The 23,445-nt window shown below is 41.5% G+C and overlaps 1 protein-coding gene across 4 annotated transcripts in view; it reads right to left on the bottom strand.

Annotated features, from left to right (window-relative positions):
- Nucleotides 1–23,445, bottom strand: part of LOC135204011 (gastrula zinc finger protein XlCGF8.2DB-like) — a 62,593-nt gene that overhangs the window by 13,916 nt on the left and 25,232 nt on the right. For 2 of the 4 annotated variants that reach the window (XM_064233935.1, XM_064233938.1), the window contains exon 2: nucleotides 2,429–2,542. The exons of 1 other annotated variant lie outside the window; for it this stretch is intronic. The gene's annotated coding sequence lies outside the window, so the exon portion shown is untranslated. The remainder of the gene's footprint in view (nucleotides 1–2,428; nucleotides 2,543–23,445) is intronic. One more of the 4 variants, XM_064233936.1, reaches the window with a different exon arrangement.

The raw sequence follows: 23,445 nt of genomic DNA, 5'->3' as shown, positions 1-23,445 counted from the left end.
TCCTCATTACTCATAGTTGACAAACAAATTTGTAGCTACTCCTTGTATTCAACATTACAATTATGTTAAAGAGACGCATCAGTGCTAGACTACGTGTTATTAATAAATGAATACTATGTAACCAAATGTAAGGCTCCTATGATTAAGGGATTACCCTAACAGTCGTGGCTAGAAAATGAATGATGAAAAACGAATGCTTCCCCATAAAAATGAAGTGGCAAAGAGATGTTTTATCAATCGAGTGATATGCGTCAGTTGCATTACAGTCCTGGAGGGAGGGAGGGAGGGAAAGAGGGGGACAATACAGCACACTCCACCCAGCTCCCCCCACCTCATCTGGCTGTTCCATTCGCCACCCTGTAAAAATGCAGCTTACATTCAACAATAATAACAATATCCTATTTCGAATATTAACGGTGTAATTCACATACAGTAAATTATTAAAACTTTTCAGTTGCAACTGTACACCCAGATATCCTTTTATTTACCTAAAACTTACACATAGCGTAGTGTTACCATATGAAAACACCACAGGTGGGTGGACACATGGAAAAAATAACAAGCAAAACAGCCTTTATTCAAGTCATCATTATTATAATATAGTTTACTGTTTAAATTTTGCAAATAATCACTTTTCTCCAAGAAACATTTCGATGTTGTAATTTAGAAGTCGTCTTATACTAGAGACATGAGATAAATTCATGAAAATTTGCCATGACTTTTGACCTTGTTTTATCTAAAGGTCGTCTTATACACTAAAATATACGGTTTTTACAGATCTCATTGTGGCGGGCTGTGTAGTGACCATCTGCAAGCAGGGTCTGGCCGGTTGATATCAGATGATTCGCACTCTCAACCGCTGCATGACAAAACCTACACTGGTCATTTGCTGATATGCCTGACACTCTCTTGAAACAGTTTGTCAGGAGGCCTTGATCTTGTGCTCCTATTATCAGTCTTTCTCCATCATAACCTAGATCTCCATTTCTTATCCATCTAAGAGAGACTCCTTTGTCTATGTAACTTTTTTCCAGTTCTTCTTGAAATACTCCTGACCTTCTATGGTTTTTCCACCTTTCCATTCTAAGTTTCTCTCCTCTGTGAGACTGTATTTCTGCCTGGTCTTACTGGCTATCAATGTTGCTGGAGTCTGTTCAGTACCTTCTGTATCTTCTAGCAGATTTCCTGTAAAGTTCTTAGCTTGTTTTGTTACTGATGTTAGTTGGCTCAGGGTTTTATTATGGTGTTGGGCAACCTTTTTGATGTTTTCGTCCTCAGAGCATTTTAAGTACTACCCTATACTTACTATTGCTGCTCTGTAGGCCTGGTTGATCTCAGTCAGGCCTAATCCACCTTTACCTTCTCTGCGAGGGAAGTATATTCTGTCCATACACTGGTGTCTGTATGTGACTTTATGTAGGGTGAGAATCTCTGGTTTTAATATCCATCTTGTCTAACTCACCTAGTGGCCAGTCTACAATGCCAAAAATATGTCACCACTGGTATTGCCAGCTGGTTTATGGCAGTGATCTTGTTCTTTGATTGTAATTCTGACATACAGATCTTTAAGCGACCAATGTATTTTTTCTTGATATTTTCTTTCATTTTCTTGTGTTTTATACAATGCTTTCTCACAGTCAATGGATCTAAAATGCTTCTCTCCACTGTGACTATTCCTTCTTCATCATCTTCATTAGTCTTACAGATTACTTCTGGCTCTGCTTTGATGTCTATCAATGGATCCAGACAAAAAGTTACCATTACTGGTTTTACTAAATGCAGCCAAGTTGCGGTTTTCTTCATATATGGACGGTAGTAATAATGCACCTTCAGTTTCACTTTTCAATGGTAATTCTGAAGAATGTTATGGATTCACTTCAGCTTTTTGTCCTTCAATTTTCAGATCTTTTCCCCAATATGCTACAGGTTGAAATCCAAGCTCTGCACTTCACATCCTTTGACTTTGTGCATGCTAACTGCTTTGCGAAGCACCAGCATCGACTTTCAGCTCAGGTACCACAGTGTCACACTATCCAGTATTAGATTTTGTTCACTTCTTTCTGAGCAGCATTCTTTAGGATTCTGCTTGTGAGTTTCATATGAGGCTGTAATACTTGTATTACTGCTTTAAACACCTTCATACAAACTGAAAACACGTTAGTATACATTGGTCTCTTATGTTTTCAGTGAATACATAATGGCATGCAAGAATGATACATAACACTGTTCTGTAATGACAATGTGTTCACTTGATAACCGTTTCACACAAAGTTGTTTATAAAGGATTATCCAATATATCTGTAATGAATTAAGTAAAATATCTTGGTCTACAACCAGACTTCATTGCTGAGGTATGAATCTGATATTCTGGATAGATTTTTTGTTGTGATCTTTAAAAGTAGTACAATAATTTAATGTTAACTCTTACACTTCAAGAGCTATTGGTAATGTTACATGTAGTACCATAAAGCGCATAAGCATTCCCAAAATCTTGATGCTGTCCAAAACTGACGAAGGAAGGAAGGTTCTTCTGAGGGAGAATCTGAAATCAAAGATTGCAACACAGTTAGGAAACATAATGCCAGAACTGAAGCAAAATCATAAATCAAATTTAATTCAGGTTCCTATAAAGGTCTCAGGCCAACTAACAAGGTGATCACTTGACAGTAGTATCCAATTATTAATATACAATCTAACCAAATGCTGTCCGGACAACAAAACATTCCTGAGAATAGATTAACATTTAATATTGACCCCCAACTCCTCACTTATGTAAACCACCTTAGCTTAACATTACAGTATTACTTATGAACATATCCTTATCAACAAATCAAAGGTCAAGAATCGAAAATGCAAGAGAGGAGCATAATTATTTTGTGGGGTAACAGCAGGAAGGGTATACAGTAAAAGCTTAATCATATGTGATCCAGTTATAAATAACTCCATATGTAATATCAACTCCATATGTATTAACAACATATGCAGTAGACAATAAGTAAAAATAATAAGGTTGAATTGAGTGGTAATTCCAAGAGATGAAAGTTTTCAAATTAGTTTCACTGACTCTTACTGTAGGTACAATACACGAGTAGCTATTAAGACCAGCAACACTAATGACAGTTTTGGAAGGTATGTGCAGCAACATTTCCTCAAATAAAAAACATTTCATAGCCATACAAATCAAGAGCTTTTTATGAAGAACTATCTTTCAGTGCACACTGGAAATGGTTTAACAAGAGCGAATATGGGAATTCCCCTCACTCACATGCCATCACCAAACACTTCATTAGCCTGATAAAAGAAGGGAGGTTGAGATGGGAATAATGATAGAAGGTTTTGGTATGGATGGATGAATGAGATTTAGGTCTAAGACCCGGGACTAGGACCCAAAGGGTCATTCAGCCCCTTCATGAGGTATGATTATGAGCAATAGTTGTGTGTGTACTATTTATGAAAGTAAAATCTTAATGAAAACTAAATTCTATATATCATATATAACATTAGTAAAAATATGGATGATACAAGTTCTTACAATATTAAATTTATAAAAAATGCTAAAAATCTATTATATCTTATTAAATAAGTCAATTTCTTTTAAAAACTTTATTACAGCTTCTACATCTGTATCATTATCCAAAATCTTTGCTATGAGCTTGCCTGCAAGCCCATGCTTACACTGCACAGCAGCATACTGTTAACACTGCACACAAATGAGCTCAATTGACAAGGGGGTGTTACAGTGAGCACATTTTGGAGCCGCAGAACCTCCTCATAAAAATTTATTTGTCAGGTGAGAGTGCCCAATTCTCAACCTGCAAAAACTATCTCACTTCTCCTGTTTTTAAGGAATGCTGATGACCAGAAGGATACGCTGGGTAGGATAGTTCTATACTTTGTATTATTTGCAAGAGATGACCGTCGGGTCTGCCACTTCTGCCAGATATAAGATTTAATCTTTTTATGTAAATCTATGTGGGGAACATCGGATAAATTAACAGAAATATTAGTGCTGGCAAACTTAGCTTCTGTGTCTGCATGTTCATTCCCTTTTATTCCAACAGAAGCAGGTACCCAGCAGCAGCATACAGATTTGCGGCAAGAATGAGTACGGCACAGCCACTCGAGCCTTTTGCACTAAAGGATGGAATGGGTTATATTTACAAATACTATCAATTACACTTCACGTCTGTATAAAAAAAAACCAATTTCTTGGTGTTAAGAGTTAAACACTTCTCTCAAAGCGTGGACTACAGCAGTCAACTTGGCCGAAAATGAAGAAGCCGAGTCAGGCAACTGACCTAAGCTGGAGTTTTCTTTGGTTATGAGTGCAAAGCCAACCCCATCTCAGGATTTTGATCCATCAGTACATACCTTATAATCTTTTGCATGCTGCTGATTATGCTCTAAAAAATGATATTGTTAAGATACAATAAAGTTTTGTACATGGAACTTACCCAGCAGATATATACTTAGCTGATTGACACCCTTGGTGGTGGGAAAGAGACAACTATTTACTGAATAGACAGGTAAACAACATACGTTGTAGGTAATAAATAAATAAAACCTTGGTTCCTACTTGATCAGGCGGAAGACTCCATGGCTAATGCCTAGGAATCTGCTTCGCCTCAAGAGCCTCAGCGAGGATGTGACCTATGGCTAAGAGTTCTTGTGGGTCTGTCGATGGGGTCTTATCCATTTACTCGACAGAGCCTCTTACATGACAATATGCCTATGCCTAGTGGCATAATTAAGGAGCACAACACCGATCCCGATCACCTGATCCTAACACGAGGGTTAGTGCTTAAGTTGAAAAGTTATCTACAAACTCCTTTCAAACTACCCAAAGAAAAAACAAGACGTTAAATAAAATTTAACTCACTAGTTAAGGATCAGTATCTGCTCCCTATCCCAGCAATGTATCCGCAGACAGGTATCAACCAAGAGAGAAGGATCCCTCGAAGGTTATCTTGATATCCTTCGGATAATGGGAAGTCAACACAGAGTTGCATCTCCCGTATGTGACAGCTAATATGTCCTTATGACATATTGTTAGGGAAAGAACAAGAATTCGGAAAAGCTCGCACTTCATGCGCTTTTAATTCTCAGCTGTTTGAAGGAATCATCAATGCACTTATCAAGTGCTTAGGAGATCACAATGTCTCAGAGAAGGCCAGGGCGTTCTTTGATATCGATCTCTTCTGGGTGAAGCCTGGAGCCTGGCTAGCGCTTCGTGCCTGGCAGGCACTAGGCTAGCGCCTCGCGCCTGGCTGGAGCCTTGCGCCTGAATGGCGCCTAGAGCCTGGCTGGAGCCTCGCGCCTGGCTGGTGCCTGATTGGCTGCTCCTTCCTGGCTAGCGCCTCACGCCTGGCTGGAGCCTTGCGTCTGGCTGGCGCCTTGCGCCAGGAAGGCACCTGGAGCCTGGCAGAAGACTTCATGATTACTGTCTATGAGTCTGCATGCCTCAAGAGTTTCAGCGAGGTAGGGACCTATGACTGACAAACCCTTCTGGATCATGTCAATGGGGGCTAGCCCGCTTACACGACAGAGCCTTCTCGGATCGTGCCAATGGGGGCTGACCCACTTACATGGCAGAGCCTTACCTGTATCATATCAATGGGGACTAGCCCTCTTACATGACATAGCTTTAGGTTTCTCTTTACTGGAAGGAGCCTTGCGCCTGGATGGATCCTCAATCCTGACTGGAGCCTAGCCTTGAAGGAGCCTGGCACCTGGATGGCGCCTGGCTGGCTTCTAGAGCCTGGCTGGCGCCTCGCGCCTGGCTTGGCTCCTCCACACTTGCTGGAGCTTCGAGCTTGGAAGAGTCTCTAGGCTGTCTAGCGATGTCCACATCGGACACTCTTATATCTGTCCGATTTGTTCACCTCTGGCGCATTTGCGCCAGGTTGGAGGCCGGTCCTTCTCAGTATCCGACCATGACAGAGTTCCTTGGAACTGTCCGCCTCTGGCGTTTTTCGCCTGTATTGGCATTTGGCGCCTGGCTGGCGCTACATTGTCCGAGAGTCCTGAACAACCACATAGTTTATCAGGAGACTGGAGAAGGGTGGAAGAAATTCTTCCCCTTTGAGCTTTTGGCCCCTGGCAAGGGGAGGTGATTTTAGTCAGCTACACCCAGTAGACGACAGGATATCTAACAATACGAGAGAGAAGAGTCTTCCTCCGAGGAGGATCCTTCATGAACACTTCTTTTGCTAACGAGATCTCTTCTTACATGTTGATGAGGTTCCTCGTTGCAGAATCTTCCCTATCCTTGCCCGAAGGAAGGGAAGGAGTCTGGAAGTCGAAGGAGACTGAGCTGAAATTGGGCGGAACCCTGATTTCTAGCTCTTATTGTATCCTTCTGAATACCTTCCGGGAAGCATTTTGAGCCCTCATCGCACCCCGAAGACTCTGTAGGCAAACGTTTAAACCATCTCTTCTTCTGTAGATGAAAATGTAAGTACCCTGCCTGGGCAACGAAACTTCTATCTGAAAGCGTTGCGTCAGGAATAGAGGGATTTAGTCCTTTTGCCAGACATACTATGCTGGCAAGAACCCATTGCCGAGTCTCCATTGAATCTGATGCGAGATTCCAATGCACAAAAAATTCACTTGTCTTCTTGGTCGTTTAGGGCTAAGAGAAACAAAGAATTCCTTCATAAACTTCCTCAAAGAAGTTTGATGAGGAGCAGTTCCATTTTGTCGGAACACGGAATCTATGGCCACAAAAAGATCCCATTCGAAGTACATGATATCCTACTCTTGTCGTATTGCGGTATCGTATAAGATCCCGAAGATCTTAATCCTCTGTTATCTCTAATTCCCCTTGTAGAGACAGAGTATAGCCTTTTACTGCGTTCTTTGATAGCAGATATATACATAGGTGATTCTTCCCTCTGAAAGTGAAGAAAAAACCTCGCTATGTGGTTCACAGAGGTATCGGAAGAGGACAGTTTCCTCATTCCATCTAGCACGATCTGCAGCAATTATATGTCTTAGCCATGACTATTGTCATTTACCTTGAAAAAACCTCTCATTCATGTCCACTTCTGGTCAGTCTGCACGCGGACAGACTCAGAGTGGAGAGGTTTTTTAGGTCTATTTATAATAGATTCTAATAGAATATCCAGATACTCTTGGAAAAGCCTTGCGAAACATGCTGTGAGAAGAACGTGACTTCTGTGAATCCAACCTCTCTAAGGCCAAAATGAGGCATACATCCTCTCTTCCTTTGACGCCCATTTATCTTAATATCTGTTAAGAATTTATAACTAGGGGAAAAAAGACTAAAGTTTATTCCCCTTCTTTAAATTTAAAGATGTCTTATATTGCTACCTCTATTGGTTCGAGGAAAAGGAAGCAGTCTAAAGGAAGCCTGTTCGTCTTCTACCTTACAAAGAGATTTATGAAGAAGACTTTCCGCAGGTTCTCACAACTCTTTTCAATAAATGTTAGACATACGTTAACAGTTATTATCTTCGATCGAGAAGGTTCTCACGGACATGCAAAATCTTGCATCGAACCTCTTAAGGATCGTTACGTTCTATGTCTGTTCCCAAATAGGTTCTCTTTTGTTAACGCGAACAGGGGCGAAAAAAGAGATTCTCGATGGTCTTTGCGATGTGAGAGTGTCGTGGAATTGGCCTAAGTGATTAAAATAAATCATTTCATCATTCCTTGTAAGCGACCCCTTTTCGATTAAATGGGTAACGAAATCAGGAACGAATCTTGCCGTTACCGAGCCTGCTGTCCGAGAGGCTACTGGACTCTTAGGTTAATAACTCGCTAAAACGAGAAAATATCTTGGATGGTACTTCTAGCGCGGCTGGCGCTTCCTTCTAGTTCTTTTTAGGTTATGTGCCATAACATCTATGCCTTTATGGTACCCGACATCCTTCACATGTTAATTCCGTTCTTAGTGGAAAAAAAAAAAAAACTTTTATATACGTAGTATAGTCCATTCAGGGAAACAACTTCTGCCACTAAGAGAATGTTTCCCATCCGACTCAACCAACTTCTCTTGAGCAATATCCGATTCTAAAAAGGTTGTGTGCGTTTCTCGAAAGGATGAGAGAATTATATATATAGCGCTCTGCCGTATTAGAATCCTTTATAATACTGTCACATTGTGGTAAACAGCATTAATCTAGGAAACCTTGTAAGGATACTAGGAATTCTGTAGTAACCTCGGTATGTGCATAAGACTTGACCATACCGTAGTCTTAAAGTGAATTCTCTACTACATTCATCTTCTCACTAAGCATGTACTCTAATAAGCCATGCTTTCGTAAGCATGAGAGCATTATACAATATAGAGTTCCGCTGCGTTAGAATCCTTTAAAAATGTTACCTACGGTAAACAGCATTGAAATGTTGTAATATCTTTCTTATTGAAAGCTTCTTAGCAAAAGGCAGACAATATTTTATTTATGTTTGCTTAACTATCCCCTCAATCCGAGGCTAAAACCACGATTGAAGGGGAGAGACACGGTTAGTCATTCCATCCCGCAGGAGAGAGACATGTAACCAACCAGTCATGACCGACACCTACATGATACTGCGTTGGTGTCTAAGCGATAGCAGTCTCGTTAGCCGACTGGCCTTACTCTTCCAGAGTTGCCAGCTACTCCATTTAATAAAGGAATCTTATAAAATTATTATCGAACTTCAGGAAGTTCTTATAATGCATATTTAAGCGAAACAAGACTTCGATAAATCTAGAAGCTAAGAGGTGTTGTCTTAAAAATCCCTTTAAGCGTAGTCCTTCCTAGGAAATTCCTGGAAGAATACTGGTAATTGAGTTGCTCAGCAAAGAAGTAACTACGGTATGTGCTTATGATTTGCCGTATCGTATTCTCATACAGCAGATACTCTACTACCTTCTTTCCCTGCCGAGGCAGATAGAGAAAGGAAAAATTTTTACTATCTTCGTTCTTTACGTTAATAGAACGATAGAAAGTATATATATCTCCTTAAGGAAGGAAGTTAATCCAGGAACTCTTTAAATCTTCGTGATTTCCTCATAAATCGTGGAAGAGACAGAATTCCTGTTGATCTGTAGGGTTTACGGAAGGAAGTAGATATTTCCTATCCACCATCATACCCAAACGTCGATGAGATTCTTATAAGAAAACTCCCAAAGCTCTTGCCTCTTCATAACGAGGGAAGAGCATGAATGAAGGAGAGAGTCCTCTGAATAATGAAAAAATGGCTTCTCTTAGTATCAGAATCCTTCTGGCAAAAGCGATGGCCGCCTTTGCGACATCTTGCACCTTTGCCAGGGGAAAGTTGCTCAAGTTAAAAACTCAAAGAGGAGCCTCGCAACTGACCTCTCTCTCAAAAGAAGATTAGGAATATTCTGGCGCCTGGCTCCTTGCGCCTAGCTCCTGGAATGTTCCGCACGCTAGAAAGGAGACTCGCTCCTGGAACGTTCCGCTTGCGTGGAAGGTCCCGTGCGCCCTGATAGTTCCGAGCGCCTACTAGACCCCTTTTAGAAAGAGCCTCTTGCCCGGAAACGTTCAATGGAAGGATCGTTCTGATTGCCACTCTACTATAAGGCTCCTTGCTCTAGCCGTCTGTTTTTCTGGCGCAATTTGCGCCAGGCTGGCGCTTCGTCTCTTTGAAGGCGCCTTGCGCCAAGAAAAATTTTCTAGAACGTGGCTTGCGTTTGGTTGTAGGAACGCGGCTCGCGCTAGTCTGTTAGCTGGAACGCGGCTTGCTGCTGGCTATTGGAACGTAGCTCACGCTAGCTTGCTGGAACGCGGCTGGCTCTTGCTCAGTGTTCTCTTAGTTTTCAGAGAACACGCTAGATCATCGAAACTCCAAACATACATTCTTCGTCTTTTCGGATGTAAGATGAAGAGACGCAATTTTTTAAGGATGCCTTATCAATGGCTATCCTTGGCAGTCTGGGACGTTCTACAGAACCTGCCGAGGGGACGCCTGACCGGTGGGGGTTCTCCCTAACCTTCCTGCGGCTGTCGACTTTCCTCCTCCACTGGGTCTGGGAGTTTGGAAGAGGTCTAGGCCTGGAAGCGCTACGGAGCCGATCAGACGCACCCTCCACTGCACTGGGAACACTATATTCACTTCTTACCTTTTAAGAGCTCGCCTTTTGAGCTCCATCCATTTATCTTCAAATTTGCACATATGAATTTGTAGATTCTGTGGAGTAAGAAGGTGATGAGGATGCAACAACTACTAGTATTGTCAATACTCCAACTGCTCGTTAGTACGAGAGCTCTTAAAGCTTCTAAAGGAAGCGTATCTAGTTATATGCTTTCTGACTTCCTAAAGTAGGAAGTTAGATCTTATATTTCCTTCATCAAGTTCTAACACTTATACACGTATTAGTGAAAAAAAAAAAAAAATCAATATTTCCCTTATTGCAAAATATATGAGTGTCTACCGAAAAATTCGGTAGTTCCACGTAATATATTCTTCGCAATTTCGAAGCCAAATTCATTAAAAAGTTAATAAAAGCATATGCCAAACCAAAGACCCAGTACTTCCCTGCAAAAGACAGCCCAGAAGGTCGATGGCGATGAAAAAACGAAAATCAAGTCAGGAGGTAGCAACAACGTATGTTGACACTACCGCGACAGAGAAAATCTGATTCTAGAATGGTAATCGTTCCTATTCCTGCCACCCAGCGGCAGGGGCGGTAGATCACCTGACCTACCTGCAGCGTGTGCCGCGAAATTCGAATTTCTGTCGGGGACGACGGAGTCTATAGCTAAGTATATATCTGCTGGGTAAGTTCCATGTACAAAATTTGGATTTTACTTCCTGTGGGGGAGTTCTAAGTATTCGCGGGTTTTAACTATTCACCAGGGGGTCTGGTGTGCATCCCCGTGAATACGGGGCAGGTCCACTGTACACCTGGAAGTAGTGTATCTTAGCAGGACTGCTTGTTGGAGGACGCCTACTTAGAGGACAGTCCTGAGCGCGTTATCATCTGTTCGAGGCAGAAATATCTGGCCATGTCATACTTTTACATTTTTTCACATTCTACATCATCACCATCAAATTCTCTCCAGCCTCAGCAATACAACTGTGTCATTTTCCTTTCTGTTGAAGGCCTGTGGGCAAGAGCGGAAATCTTCATTGCATTTTGCAAGCATGAGGGTTTTCTTTCCAATGCCAAAGGGAGCACTGGGGGTGTCACACCCTGTCATCACATGTAATGACAGCAGAACATTGGAGAGGTCAGACCCCAAACATCTCTGCACTTGCTGTATACTGATGAGTGTGCAGCCGTGCCAACAAGGTAACAGCAATATCACATGACACCACAGAATTGGTCCACTTGTTTCCTTAGCTGCAGTCATGGCAGCCAATGCAATATTGAGATCTGCATCAGCTGGAGCTGGATTTATTTCTACTCCCCTCAACAGCAGATCTTGGCCAAGTTCAGTAATGAGAGCAGCATTATCATGAAAACTATGTATTGAGGAATTAGTTTTGTGACAGTATGTACATCTAGCATCAAGTTGATATCTACAGAAGTTGCGGTCATGGCTCCTCTACTGCTCCACTGATTTGGAGATAAGCAGACCACCAAACTTGCAAACAACTCGTCTGAAGAATGTGCCGAACACAAACTGGAGGTGGCGAAAGGCACAAACCTAGGTCCTGAGACACGCCATGGCTTCCTGTCCACAGAGAAACCAATGGACCTAGGGTAGTCCAGAATGTGAGCCACAGACAGACACTAAGTCTCTGACACCTCTCTCAAGGGGGAAACAAAAAAGGTCGATCACAATGGGGGAAGGTGATCTTTGTCCTAATATATACTGCCAAATTTTTAACCACAATAAAAGAATATGTCTCGATTACATATAATTTTCTATCCTGAACCACAGAGAGCGCAAAAGAAGGCAGAGTAGGAGTGAGAGAAGAATTAAACTACCAAGTTGACTAATGGAGGAGAAGCAACACCAGAAGATACTAATGGAAGAGGAGAAGCAACACCAGAAGATACTAATGGAGGAGGAGAAGCAACACCAAAAGATACTAATGGAGGAGGAGAAGCAACACCAGAAGACAAAAGAAAAAAAAAAGCAACATCAGAAAAACACCTGAGCAGCTTCGGCTAAGGCCCCACCGAATCCGTCGCGGCACGTCGTGTGCTTCCAACACGGCTGAGCACTTTGATCATCTGTCATAGTTCAAATAAGAGTGGCCCTACACGGCACGAGCGTGGGTGGAGTCAGGTGCGTTACCGGACTGGATGCACAAGGAACAAATCTTTTTGTTTTAGCCACACTTGGACGTGCGTCTCCGAGCTGGGGTCCGCATGAAGGAATAAATTGTAGCAGACCTACAACAACCTGCATTTGAACCACCTGCCCAACTTTGAGTTATAATCAAATGTGATAATTTGTGGTTATGATAAAGGATTAAAGTAGTTTTTTATTATATTCTAATGGATATTTATGTAAATACCTTTCTTTCAGAAGTTACTGTATCAAAGTGTTCAGTTCACACACAATCTACGTATCTTAACCTTTGTATAAAATATAATGAAAGTGCAAATTTACAAATTTCAAAATCAGTAATCCTTCCCTCAGAGTTACTACAAGCTTCTCACGTTGATATTGATCTTCTGTAATTGGTATCAAATTTTGATAATCGTGAATTAAGTCAAAAGATTTTCGGCGGCATCCGACAATATTAAAAAAACTTTTCTGCACGCTGTCGTAACTTATGAAAGAAAGTGTTGCATATTCTCATTCTCAATTTATGTCATGAGTCCAGATTTCCCTACAGTTCAACGCCTCTAATTTGGTCGACACAACGAGTCAGAGCAAAACCTCGCGCATTCCCTTCATACGGGAAGTGCTGCTGAAGTCTGAAGTGTCCGTCTTGTAACTGTCACTCGTGTCTGGTTGGGCCACACACGCAGAAGACGGACATGCTCATAGACGGATGAGGCTGCTTTGGCAGTGTTGGACGCAAGCGGCGGATTCAGTGGGGCCTTAGCCTTATGGAAAAGTTTCCCTTAATGAATTTTCATCTTCCAAACAGATCATTCATCATCTTCACATGAAGAAAACCACACTCATGCCACAACAGTTAGGCTAACATATAGGTTATGTGGTCGTGCACAACCGAAACATTCAATTTCCACTCTTTCCTATACAGCCTAATGCTTTCATCTCTGCTTATTGTAGATGACAATGTATGAACAGAAAACAAGCACAATACCATACAGGAGAAAATAAGCCAGAAATCATAAAAAAATTACTAACGCCAATTCAAACCACATCTCTACAGGAAAGAAGCCATTCATGTGCAAGAAATGTGGAAAAGCATTTTTCTTTACAAGTGGTTTTGCATATCATAAGAGAATTCATACCGGAGAGAAGCCATTCAAGTGCAAGGCTTCTCTCCAGTATGAATTCTCTCATGAAATGCGAGTTGACGTTTCCTGGAGAATGCTTTCCCACATTCCTTGCACAGAATGGCTTCTCTCCAGTATTATTTGTTTTATGAACTTTAGTGTTATAAGTGTCTCGGATAGGGAATATATTTCTATCTTCTATCTTGAAGATTTTTGTTACTTTGTTGCAAACAATTTTTATGATACAACTAATTTCATATTTAGAGGCATGGCGACCACTGAATTTTGAGGAATTCTCGGATTTTACTAATTAACAGTGTTCAACTATTGTCTAAATATACATATCCTGAAGCAATAATGCTAAAAATTATATTTTTATGATAAAATAGTTTTACATATACTTACCAAGCAATCCATAGCTGAAAACTCTCTACCTCGACAGTCCAAAATCCAGATTTTGCAGTTGAGCTTCCATCACTGCCTTAGAAAGTCCCAATGACGAACTGCTCGCTGGACAGTCTCCAAGCAGCTACTTTAGCATGCAGGTCCTGATGGAAGTAATGGAAGTGCAGCTGTCTGAGATCTTTCTTCTCTGGCAGGAGTACTGGAACCAAGGTCTTTGGGGCCAGAAGGGGGTATCAAGGCACCTCTACGGTCCCTGTCTTTCTTTTCCCTGGGGAAGGAGAGACGGGGCCCGTTCCTTCACCAGCGGAAGGCCCGCCTGTCACACCGGGACAATGAGACCAACCCTTAGAAGTCTCTGAGCAAGACTTATGGGGGATGTGGGGGGAACGATACCACCTCCTTCCTTGGTTGGGGAGCCTTGGAGGGAGAAGTGGAGAAGGCGGCAGAAGGTTCTCCCATCCAGGACGGGGCTGCGGCAGCTGCCGAAGCAGCAGGCCCCAGCGCGACCTGGGAAGGAGAACCTGACAGAGCAGCAGTGGAGAGAACGCTTCCCTGAGGAGGGTTACGAAACTCTTGTATGGCAGGCGAAGCGTCTGCCACCACCAAGACAGGTCGGTCGCGCGAACGTGACCGTTGTCTGGGTGGGGCCGAGCGTCCACCTGACTGGAGAGAACCGATACCGTCCTCCGACTCGTCCAAGTCCTCGTCAAGGCCAAAACCTTTCAAGAGGACTGGATGGGGAGCCTCCACAGGTCTCTCTGTGGACAGTCCAGCGGGACCATCATGTCAACCCTGGGAACCAAGCAATCACCACGAGAGCGATCACCGGCAAGGCGCGAGTCACCTGAGCAACTCTCTTCTTTCTTCCAACCCGAGCCTGAATATGACAGTGGGCGGAATCAGTGTCAACGACTCTGGATGCACACGAATCCGAAGATTACTTGCGCTCAGGGACTCGTGAATGAGGGCCCGACACGGAACTAGTCTTAGGGGCAGAACCTCTAGGACCAGCAGCAGAAGTGTGAACAAAATCTGGGCTTCTACGGCTCCCGAAACGCTAGGCCCTGGGGACAGCGTGACAGGAGCCTTAAGAGTCGAAGGGGTGGAGACTGATGAAAATATGATGATCTCGAAGAGGAGGGTGACGACACTTGACGATCTCTCTTCCTCTTTGATTCTCCAAATTTTGCGAGACTTCTACCAGCAAGAATAATTAATCATCACCGGGCAGCAGCGAAAGCTTTGTCCATTGATGTAACTCCAGGGTAGTAGTGGTCATTGAATATGATTACCAACAGGGGATCAGTACACACACTCAAGGATCAATATCACAACATGCTACGAGTCACAGGTACAATTCCAAGGTTAGGATAACCAATATGAAGAGCTATCCAACAAATACTGCAGTAAAGACAATCACCACTGTTAGCCTGTAAATAAAGAAAATGTGATTTAAAGTAATAAGGATACTCCTCTCGCATCCAAGGGCACCACCCTCCGAAGTGAGAGGAGATCCTCCAAACACCAACTACACATCCTTTCTTCTACCTTCATCCGATAGTTAGTGAAAGGGTGAAGGAGAAGAGAAATTACCAGAAAAAACAAAAAGGAAAAACCTCTGATGTTCCCCTCGGTAATTCCCAAAGCGTAAGTGTAAATCTTGGATGAATACACATCTCGTCCTCACGTTAAATACATATCTCGTCCTCACGTTAGAGGGCAAAAGTATTTAAATAATAAAGACGTTGGCATACCTTTCCTGCCGACTCTTAACACAAAGTAGAAAGGCGGCTATCAAGGCTATCACAAAAAGTGGGTTTGTATATTAATTGAATTTAAAAATATCAAGTATATGCATATTTAAAAAACAAAAAAGAAAGATCCCACTGGGAAAATGATCAACGGCCAGTCGGCAAGAGCTCACAAACACACGTCTTCATCGGAAGACAGCCGAAGGCAAAGTGGAGTGTTTACTTCTGGGCAGGCTGGCCTACCCGCCTGCTACACGGTAGTTACTGCCTAACCACCTTGTTCAAGAATTCAACGGCCGTAATTCCAGCTACACTGAAAGTAATTCCTCATGTAAAGGACCAAGGGTTTGTATATCATGTAGGAACAAAGATAAGAATTTGACGAGTAGGCATAATCTCTCAATGATATTAACATTTGACATGCAGGATTATGATGAATTAATACTCTAACATTGCAACTGGCTGCATAAGTCTATTCTTCATTTCAATTAACGCTTATGCAGGCCAGCCACCAAAAAAAAAAAAAAAAAAAAGCATGATGCATATACATTTAAGCTGCACAGGCAAAATGATCCAACATCTTCATAATGATATATAACTTTATGACTTTTAATGTAGATATCAATTTCATGCTTCACAACTCTGGGAACTCAAATCTGTGGTTTCAAGATTCAAGCACGAAACTCAACATCACTGAACGGAGTCAAATCCATACTGGTAATCAGGACTGTTAACTAGGGGAAACGGCCGGCAAATGGACTAGCTGATACAGTTTAGACCACTTGTGGATCCACCCTCCGAAAAAGTACTTTAACACTTCCTGACAACGGAAATGGGCACCAGTCACAAGTCATCGGTGGTAAGAGCAACACCTCAAGACCTCTACTCTCCTTTTAAGATTAAACAAAGGTTAATGAAAGTCTAACCATGCGCAGTGCAAACATAACTCCATGACGCTTTCGAAAGTTTTACTTGAAACCAAATTACCCCGAAAAATTACAGATATTTCTAAAGTAGATACAATCAAATGTTTCTAACCTTTTCGTACATCTGGCTGCCGAAAACCATAGAGGAATGACTACGGATAAGTGGATTATATATATATATTTTTTTTTTGCTTTTGTTTTTGCTGGCACTTTTCATTGATTTAAGACTATATATATTAGTATTTTGAATTTCTTTAATAGTAACTGTATGCCAGAAATAAATGTATCCTTTAATGTTTGCATGCTAAGAATGGCAAAATCATCATTGCCACATTAGTGATGCTTCACACATATGCAGATTCATTATTATAAACTGTTTCCATGAATTCTAGTTGTCATAGTAATGCAATAATGATAAAATTGCTTTAATATTTATGTATATATACTTCCAATACATAGCCTAATTTCACCAATATCCACGTTTTGTGTAAGTCTTAAACCCAGTTTGGAGGGTGAACACATACCGAATGGCAACAGAGAGAGAGAGAAAGGAAGGCGAAGGAAGGAAGAAGAAAAGGAGTGGCAGGGGAGAGGGGGGGGGTTAGGTGGAGCTTTTTACGCGTGTTCGTATCCATTTCTGCATAATGGAGTTTTTGTCTCTTGGTACAAGGACAAGTGTCGTTATTCTCTACGAGTAGTGATTCACGATACCTTATAAATTACGGCACTGGGTGTAATGCACTATAGCAAAATCTCGTTTTGTTTCGAGTGTTCATTACAGAAATAGGTATTGCCCAAAAACGTGCTTGCACTGTCGCTGAAACCCATAGGGGGTATGCTGCTTAGTTGTCAATCAAGTTTTTTGTAATCAAAGTATTTTTTACAAGCTAGCTATTGAATAAATTTGTATTTTTCTCAATCAAAACATATGCCCCTCAATGCTAACTTTCCTCTTTTAACGACTTTCGTAGTGTGACGATTGCGTCACACTACGGCGATAATCCGGTAGTAAAACATCTTCATATATCCAAAAAGTAAATAGATATATATGCGCATTACGATTATAACAATTACATGAATAGCTGATAATCTGCATGAATAACTGGTAAACTGTTCTGCAAGAAAGTTGAGTAAAGCAATTATTTACAATAGGTACGAAAGCCAAGATGTCGTGAAGTCATAATACAGGACTTAAACGAACGTTCTAATTCCAAAAAATAATTACTTAAATTTGAGTCAGAATCGAGTTACTTTTTCAATAACGAATATTTTCAAATTAATCATAAATGTCAAATATTGATGTTTTACTATTTATTTAAAAAATTATCCAAGTGCACGCTTCGTCATCGTCTTCTACCAAAACAGTTAGTTTACTAACAACCATCGTGGTAAGTTTCCGTGTTCCGATTGTTGTGATGAAAGTGCCCCAGCGTCTGTGGGTACAAGTGGTGTGTGGAATTATCACAGGAAACGGGAAGCTTATTGATACAAGCGACTCCGTAAACATCGAGATGGCGTCAATCTTCTAAATATTTAGAGTTGTAAGTAAAAATGTTGAAAGCGTTTTGGTGAGATTTGGACTGCCTTGTACCACCATTTCACTACCCTGTTTAAATCTTAAAATTTGGCCTTAATTTCTAACTTTGGAGAAAATACTTACTTCGAAAGGAGAGTAGAGGTCTTTAGCTCCGTTTCTCACCAACAACAAGTGGCGCGACTGATGCCCATCTCAGGACGCGTTATAGGGTAAAAAACCGTAGGGTACAGAGTGGACCACGTACAATCAGCGTGGACAATCCCAAAAAAAGTACATTATAACGCGTCCTGACATCGGAGATGGGCATCAATCGCGACTTCTTGTTGGTGAGAAACGGAGCTAAAGACCTCTACTCGCCTTTCGAAGTAAGTATTTTCTCCAAAGTTAGAAATTAAGGCCAAATTTTAAGATTTAAACAGAGGGTAGTGAAAACGGTGTCAAACGTAGTGCAAATCTCACCGAAACGCGTTCAACATTTTTACTTACAACTCGAAATATTTAGAAGATTGACGCCATCTCGATGTTTACGGAGTCGCTTGTGTCAATAAACTAACCATTTCCTGTGATAAATCCGCACACCACTTGTACCCACAGACGCTGGGGAACTTTCATCACAACAATCGGAAAACTTTCCCTCACCGAGTAAACAACTGTTTTGTAGAAGACGACGACGAAGAGTGCACTTCGATAATTTTTTAAATAAATAGTAAAACATCAATATTTTACATATTTATGATGATTAATTATTTTTTGTTATTAGAATGTTCTTTTAAGTCCTGTATTATGACGTCACGACATTTTGACTTTTGTACCTATTGTAAATAATGGCTTTACTCAACTTTCTTGCAGAACAGTTTACCAGTTATTCATGCAGATTATCAGCTCATGTAATTGGTATAATCGTAATGCACATATATATCTTTATTACTTACTTTTAGGATATACGAAGATGTTTTACTGCTGGATTATTGCCGTAGTGTGATGCAATCGTTTTCGGTCCCTGCGCCTCTGTTTTCGCACCATAAGAAATTATGGGGCCGAATTTGCAATGACCAGAAAGTCGTTAAAAGAGGAAAGTTAGCATTGAGGGGCATATGTTTTGATTGAAAAAATATACATTTATTTAATAGCTAGCTTGTAAAAAATACTTGATTACAAAAAACTTGATTGACAACTAAGCAGCATACCTACTATGGGTTTCAGAGACAGTGCAAACACGTTTTTGGGCAATACCTATTTCTGTAACGAACACTCTTATCAGAACGAGATTTTGCTATAGTGCATTACACCCAGTACCGTAATTTATAAGGGTATCGTGAATCACTAATCCTAAAGAAAAACGACACTAGTCCTTGTACCAAGAGACTAAAACTCCATTATCCAGAAATGGATACGAACACTCGTAAAAAGCTCCACCTACCCTCTCCCCCCCCCCCCCCCCCCTCACCACCCCTCTCCACCACCCCTTTCCTTCTTCTTCGTTCCTTCGCCTTCCTTTCTCTCTCTCTCTCTCTCTCGTCTCTCTCTCTCTCTCTCTTCTTCTGTCTCTCTCTCTCTCTCTTCTCTCTCTTTCTCTCTCTCTCTCTGTTGCCATTCGGTATGTGTTGACCCTCCAAACTGGGTATACGACTACACACAAAACGTTGAAATTGGTGAAATTAGGCTATGTATTGGAAATATATATACATAAATATTAAAGCAACTTTATCATTATTGCATTACTATGACAACTAAAATTCATGGAAACAGTTTATAATAATGAAACAGCGTATGTGTGAAGCCTCCACTAATGTGGCAACGATGATTTTGCCATTAGCATGCAAACATTAAAGGTTAGATTTATTTCTGGCATACGATTATTAAAGAAATTCAAAATACTTATATATACTGAAATCAATGAAAAGTGCTAGCAAAAACAAAAAAGCAAACAAATATATGTATATAATCCACTTATCTGTAGTCGTTCCTCTATGGTTTTCGGCAGCCAGATGTACGAAAACGTTAGAAACATTTGATTGTATCTACTTTAGAAATATCTGTAATTTTTCTGGGTAATTTGGATGCAAAAAGGGATAATATACAGGAATTAAATTAAAATTTTTAAATAACAAAGTAAATCTGAACTAAATAACGAGTAAAGTAAACAGTTTAGGGAATAAAACTTTGCAGTTTCGTCATCTGCTGTTCGTAACTGTTTGTGGCGCGCGCTTAGGAACCAGGAACAGCAACTTGTTTAAAGTGCAATGTGGAGTGAACCAAGACCAAAATGTGTATAATAACAATCAAATAAGCACGGTGGAGTTTCAGTTGTGATAGCAGTAAGGATAAAAACCACCGATTACAAGGTAAGAATGAATTCAGTTCAAACCATGACCCCGGGAATAAGAAGTTTCATACTTTCACTAATATAGGCAACAAAATGTTGTTTTATTGTGCTGATTACAACTGCAATCTTGAGTAAGATCAATAAACGTTACATACATGCGCTAACATTGTTCAAATGATCGCTGGGAAGGCTGGGAAAGATGATTTTCGTCACTGATCAAAACCTGTACATCCCACGGTAGCCGCCATATTGGATTTCAAAACTGCCTTGAAAATGATATTGTTATGATACAATAAAGTTTGTTCATACTTACCTGGCAGATATATATATAGCTGTATTTTCTGAAGTCCGACAGAATTTTAAAAACTTCCGACACACGCAGTGGTCGGCCAGGTGGTTAGTACCCATTCCCGCCGCTGGGAGGCGGGTATCAGGAACCATTCCCATTTTCTATTCATAATTTTTATTTCCACTGTCCCCTGAGGGGAGGTGGGTGGGTACTTGATTATATATATCTGCCAGGTAAGTATGAACAAACTTTATTGTATCATAACAATATCATTTTGTTCATGAAACTTACCTGTCAGATATATATATAGCTGAATCCCACCTTTGGAGGTGGGAAGGGACAGAATAGAAGGATTTTAGGAAACAAATGCATGCAGATGATTTACATCTTGGTTCCACCTGTTAGCATAGCTCGCTTCGTGGTTACTGCCACGTAAGTCTGCTTGTGCTACTAGAGTTGCCAGCGAGGTAGAGACCTATATAGCTGGTGCACTCCAGATGATCTGTCAACAGGGGCGAGACCACGACGGGACTAGACCATATTGACTACCATGAGGGCTAAGATAGCCTTTTTTTTTTTTTTTTTTTTTTTGTTTTTTTTTAAATTAATAAAATAAAATATATATATATATATATATCACCACCTGACCAACCTAGCCAAAAGCTAAGGTGTTTTAACTAAGGCTTTAAGAGTTAAGAAGTCGCCGTTGTCGGCGACTCATCAACTAAATTAAGAGCTCTTCCTAACCATTTTCTACAGGATAGGATGAGTGGTACTTCTTGCCCCCAAGATTGTGTCTGCAGACACGTATGGCCCTAGCGAGCAGCAGATCTCATATGCCATCTTCACATCTCGCAGGGAGTGTGAAGTGAACACAGAGTTGCTTCGCTAAAACATGGTACTCAGGATGTTGCTGAGTGCCATGCTCTGTTGAAATGTTTCCGAGGCCGCGCCCTCACCTCGTGAGCATTCAGATAAAAAGATTTCAAATCTTTGTGCAAACACAATGAAGGAGCATTTTGAAAGAACTCCTTAACACTAAAGCCAGGGTGTTCTTCGATATGGGCAAGTCTGGTCTTTTTCGGAACACTGCAGATTGCCCGAATGACTTCGACTTTCTTGAGTTTTATGTAGATAAAACTTGAGAGACCCGACAGGTCACAGGACTCTCTCTGGCTCCTGCCCACTAACTTGTGCCATTCCTTGCTTCCAAGCTCCTGGCCCAAGGACAAAACGGGTTTCCATTCTTAGGCCACAACGGAAGGCTTAGAGAGCACACCGCCTTGTGTTCTCTAAAGCCAAAACTTGTGACGATGGCTTAAAATTTCACTAACCCTCTTTGTCGTATCTAGGGTGGTTAGAAGAAGGCCTTCCTGATCACATGCAAGAAGTTAACAGGTAGGAGAGGTTCGAATGCTTTAACATCAAGAACTTCAGACTACGTCTAAGTTCCATATTGAAAGCTTCGATCTGGACATGCACAGTCAGTCCGTCTGTACTAAAGTCAGGTGACCGACCAGTTGACCAGTCAGACGAATCAAGGACAGCAAGGCTGTACCCTGAAGACTATAAGGCACTATTCTTCGCTGAAGGATGAGTGTCTGGACTGCCTGGGCGATTCAATCTAAGCAAACCTTGGGGGTTGTATCAACGCAACCCAACGTCGTCAGCGAATCAACTCCTGACTCGAGCTTCTGGTGCCAGGAGAAAGGAGCGAGGAGCAAAAAAGGCGATTCAGTCCCACAAAAGGAAGAATGCCTGACAGTCCAACCTGGTCTCATGTTACACGATCATCGGGGGTGTATAAACGCAACCGACTTCGTCAACAAGAAACTCAGGGCTACTATATGTCGCCTGATCCGCACGAGTGTCTGACTCCGAGAAAACAGGTGAGACAAAAAGTAGATGGTGAGCGAGTTTCGAGATTCCACAGAACTCAAAGATCGTGAAGGGCTTTGTTGTTTGACAGACGCAAATCTCTGAGCCCAAAGGCCGTCAACATATTTGCATATTCTTTAATAGTTGTGACTGCCAGCTTATCCCATTCTTCAGACGGAAATGGAAGACGGTAATCTTATTCCTGTCAACATCTCGATAGTCCTGAACGTAGTCAGACTCAGAGCGGAGAGGTTATAGGTACTTTTCGAGTTAGAGTAGACCGACTCTCTCGGAAAAGGTCCTTGGAAAGTGAACTAGGAAGTATGTGACCTCTGTGAATCCAGGATTCTGAAGGCGAACATGGGGCGATCAGCGTCATTGTCGCTCCCTGTGACGTCATAAATCCTCTTATTACATTTCCTAAGCGATTGAAAAAGGGGAAAAGAGACTAAACATCCATCTCCGTTCAATATCATAGGATGGCGTTTAATGGTACCGATCCCGGATCGAGAATAAGGGAGCAGAGAAGAAGCCCGCCTCTTCCGTCCTCAACATATCGAAGAGAAGAATGAAAGGGCGTCCCTAAAGTCTACACAACTCTCAACTTACTTCTAAAGAAAGATTCCACTCGGAAGTGAATAGTTGCTGCCGTCGATCGAGACGATTCGTACGGACTTTTGCAATCCTGTAACGAACCTGTAGAGGATCGTTATATTTTACGCCTGTTGTTATAATAGGCTCTTTCTCGTAAACTCGAACAAGGACCGAGAGAAGATACTTCTTAAGATATGAGAGAGCTGTGGAATATCGAGTTGATCTGGACCACTGGTTCCCAAAACTCGTTTCGAGGACTGGAGGGACTACCGAATCGCTTTTACTTCTTTCAGATTAAGATCCAGGACATCTGAAACCCTATCCAGATGTCCCGGCACCTTCTTTCTATCACCTCAGGTGATAGACGCACTGAGAGATGTTCAGAATCATTCCTAAA

Source organism: Macrobrachium nipponense, chromosome 44 (genome assembly GCF_015104395.2).
Source record: "Macrobrachium nipponense isolate FS-2020 chromosome 44, ASM1510439v2, whole genome shotgun sequence".
Taxonomy (NCBI): domain Eukaryota; kingdom Metazoa; phylum Arthropoda; class Malacostraca; order Decapoda; family Palaemonidae; genus Macrobrachium; species Macrobrachium nipponense.
The sequence above is the reverse complement of the archived record's forward strand: the minus strand, read 5'-3'. Positions and strand labels throughout refer to the sequence as shown.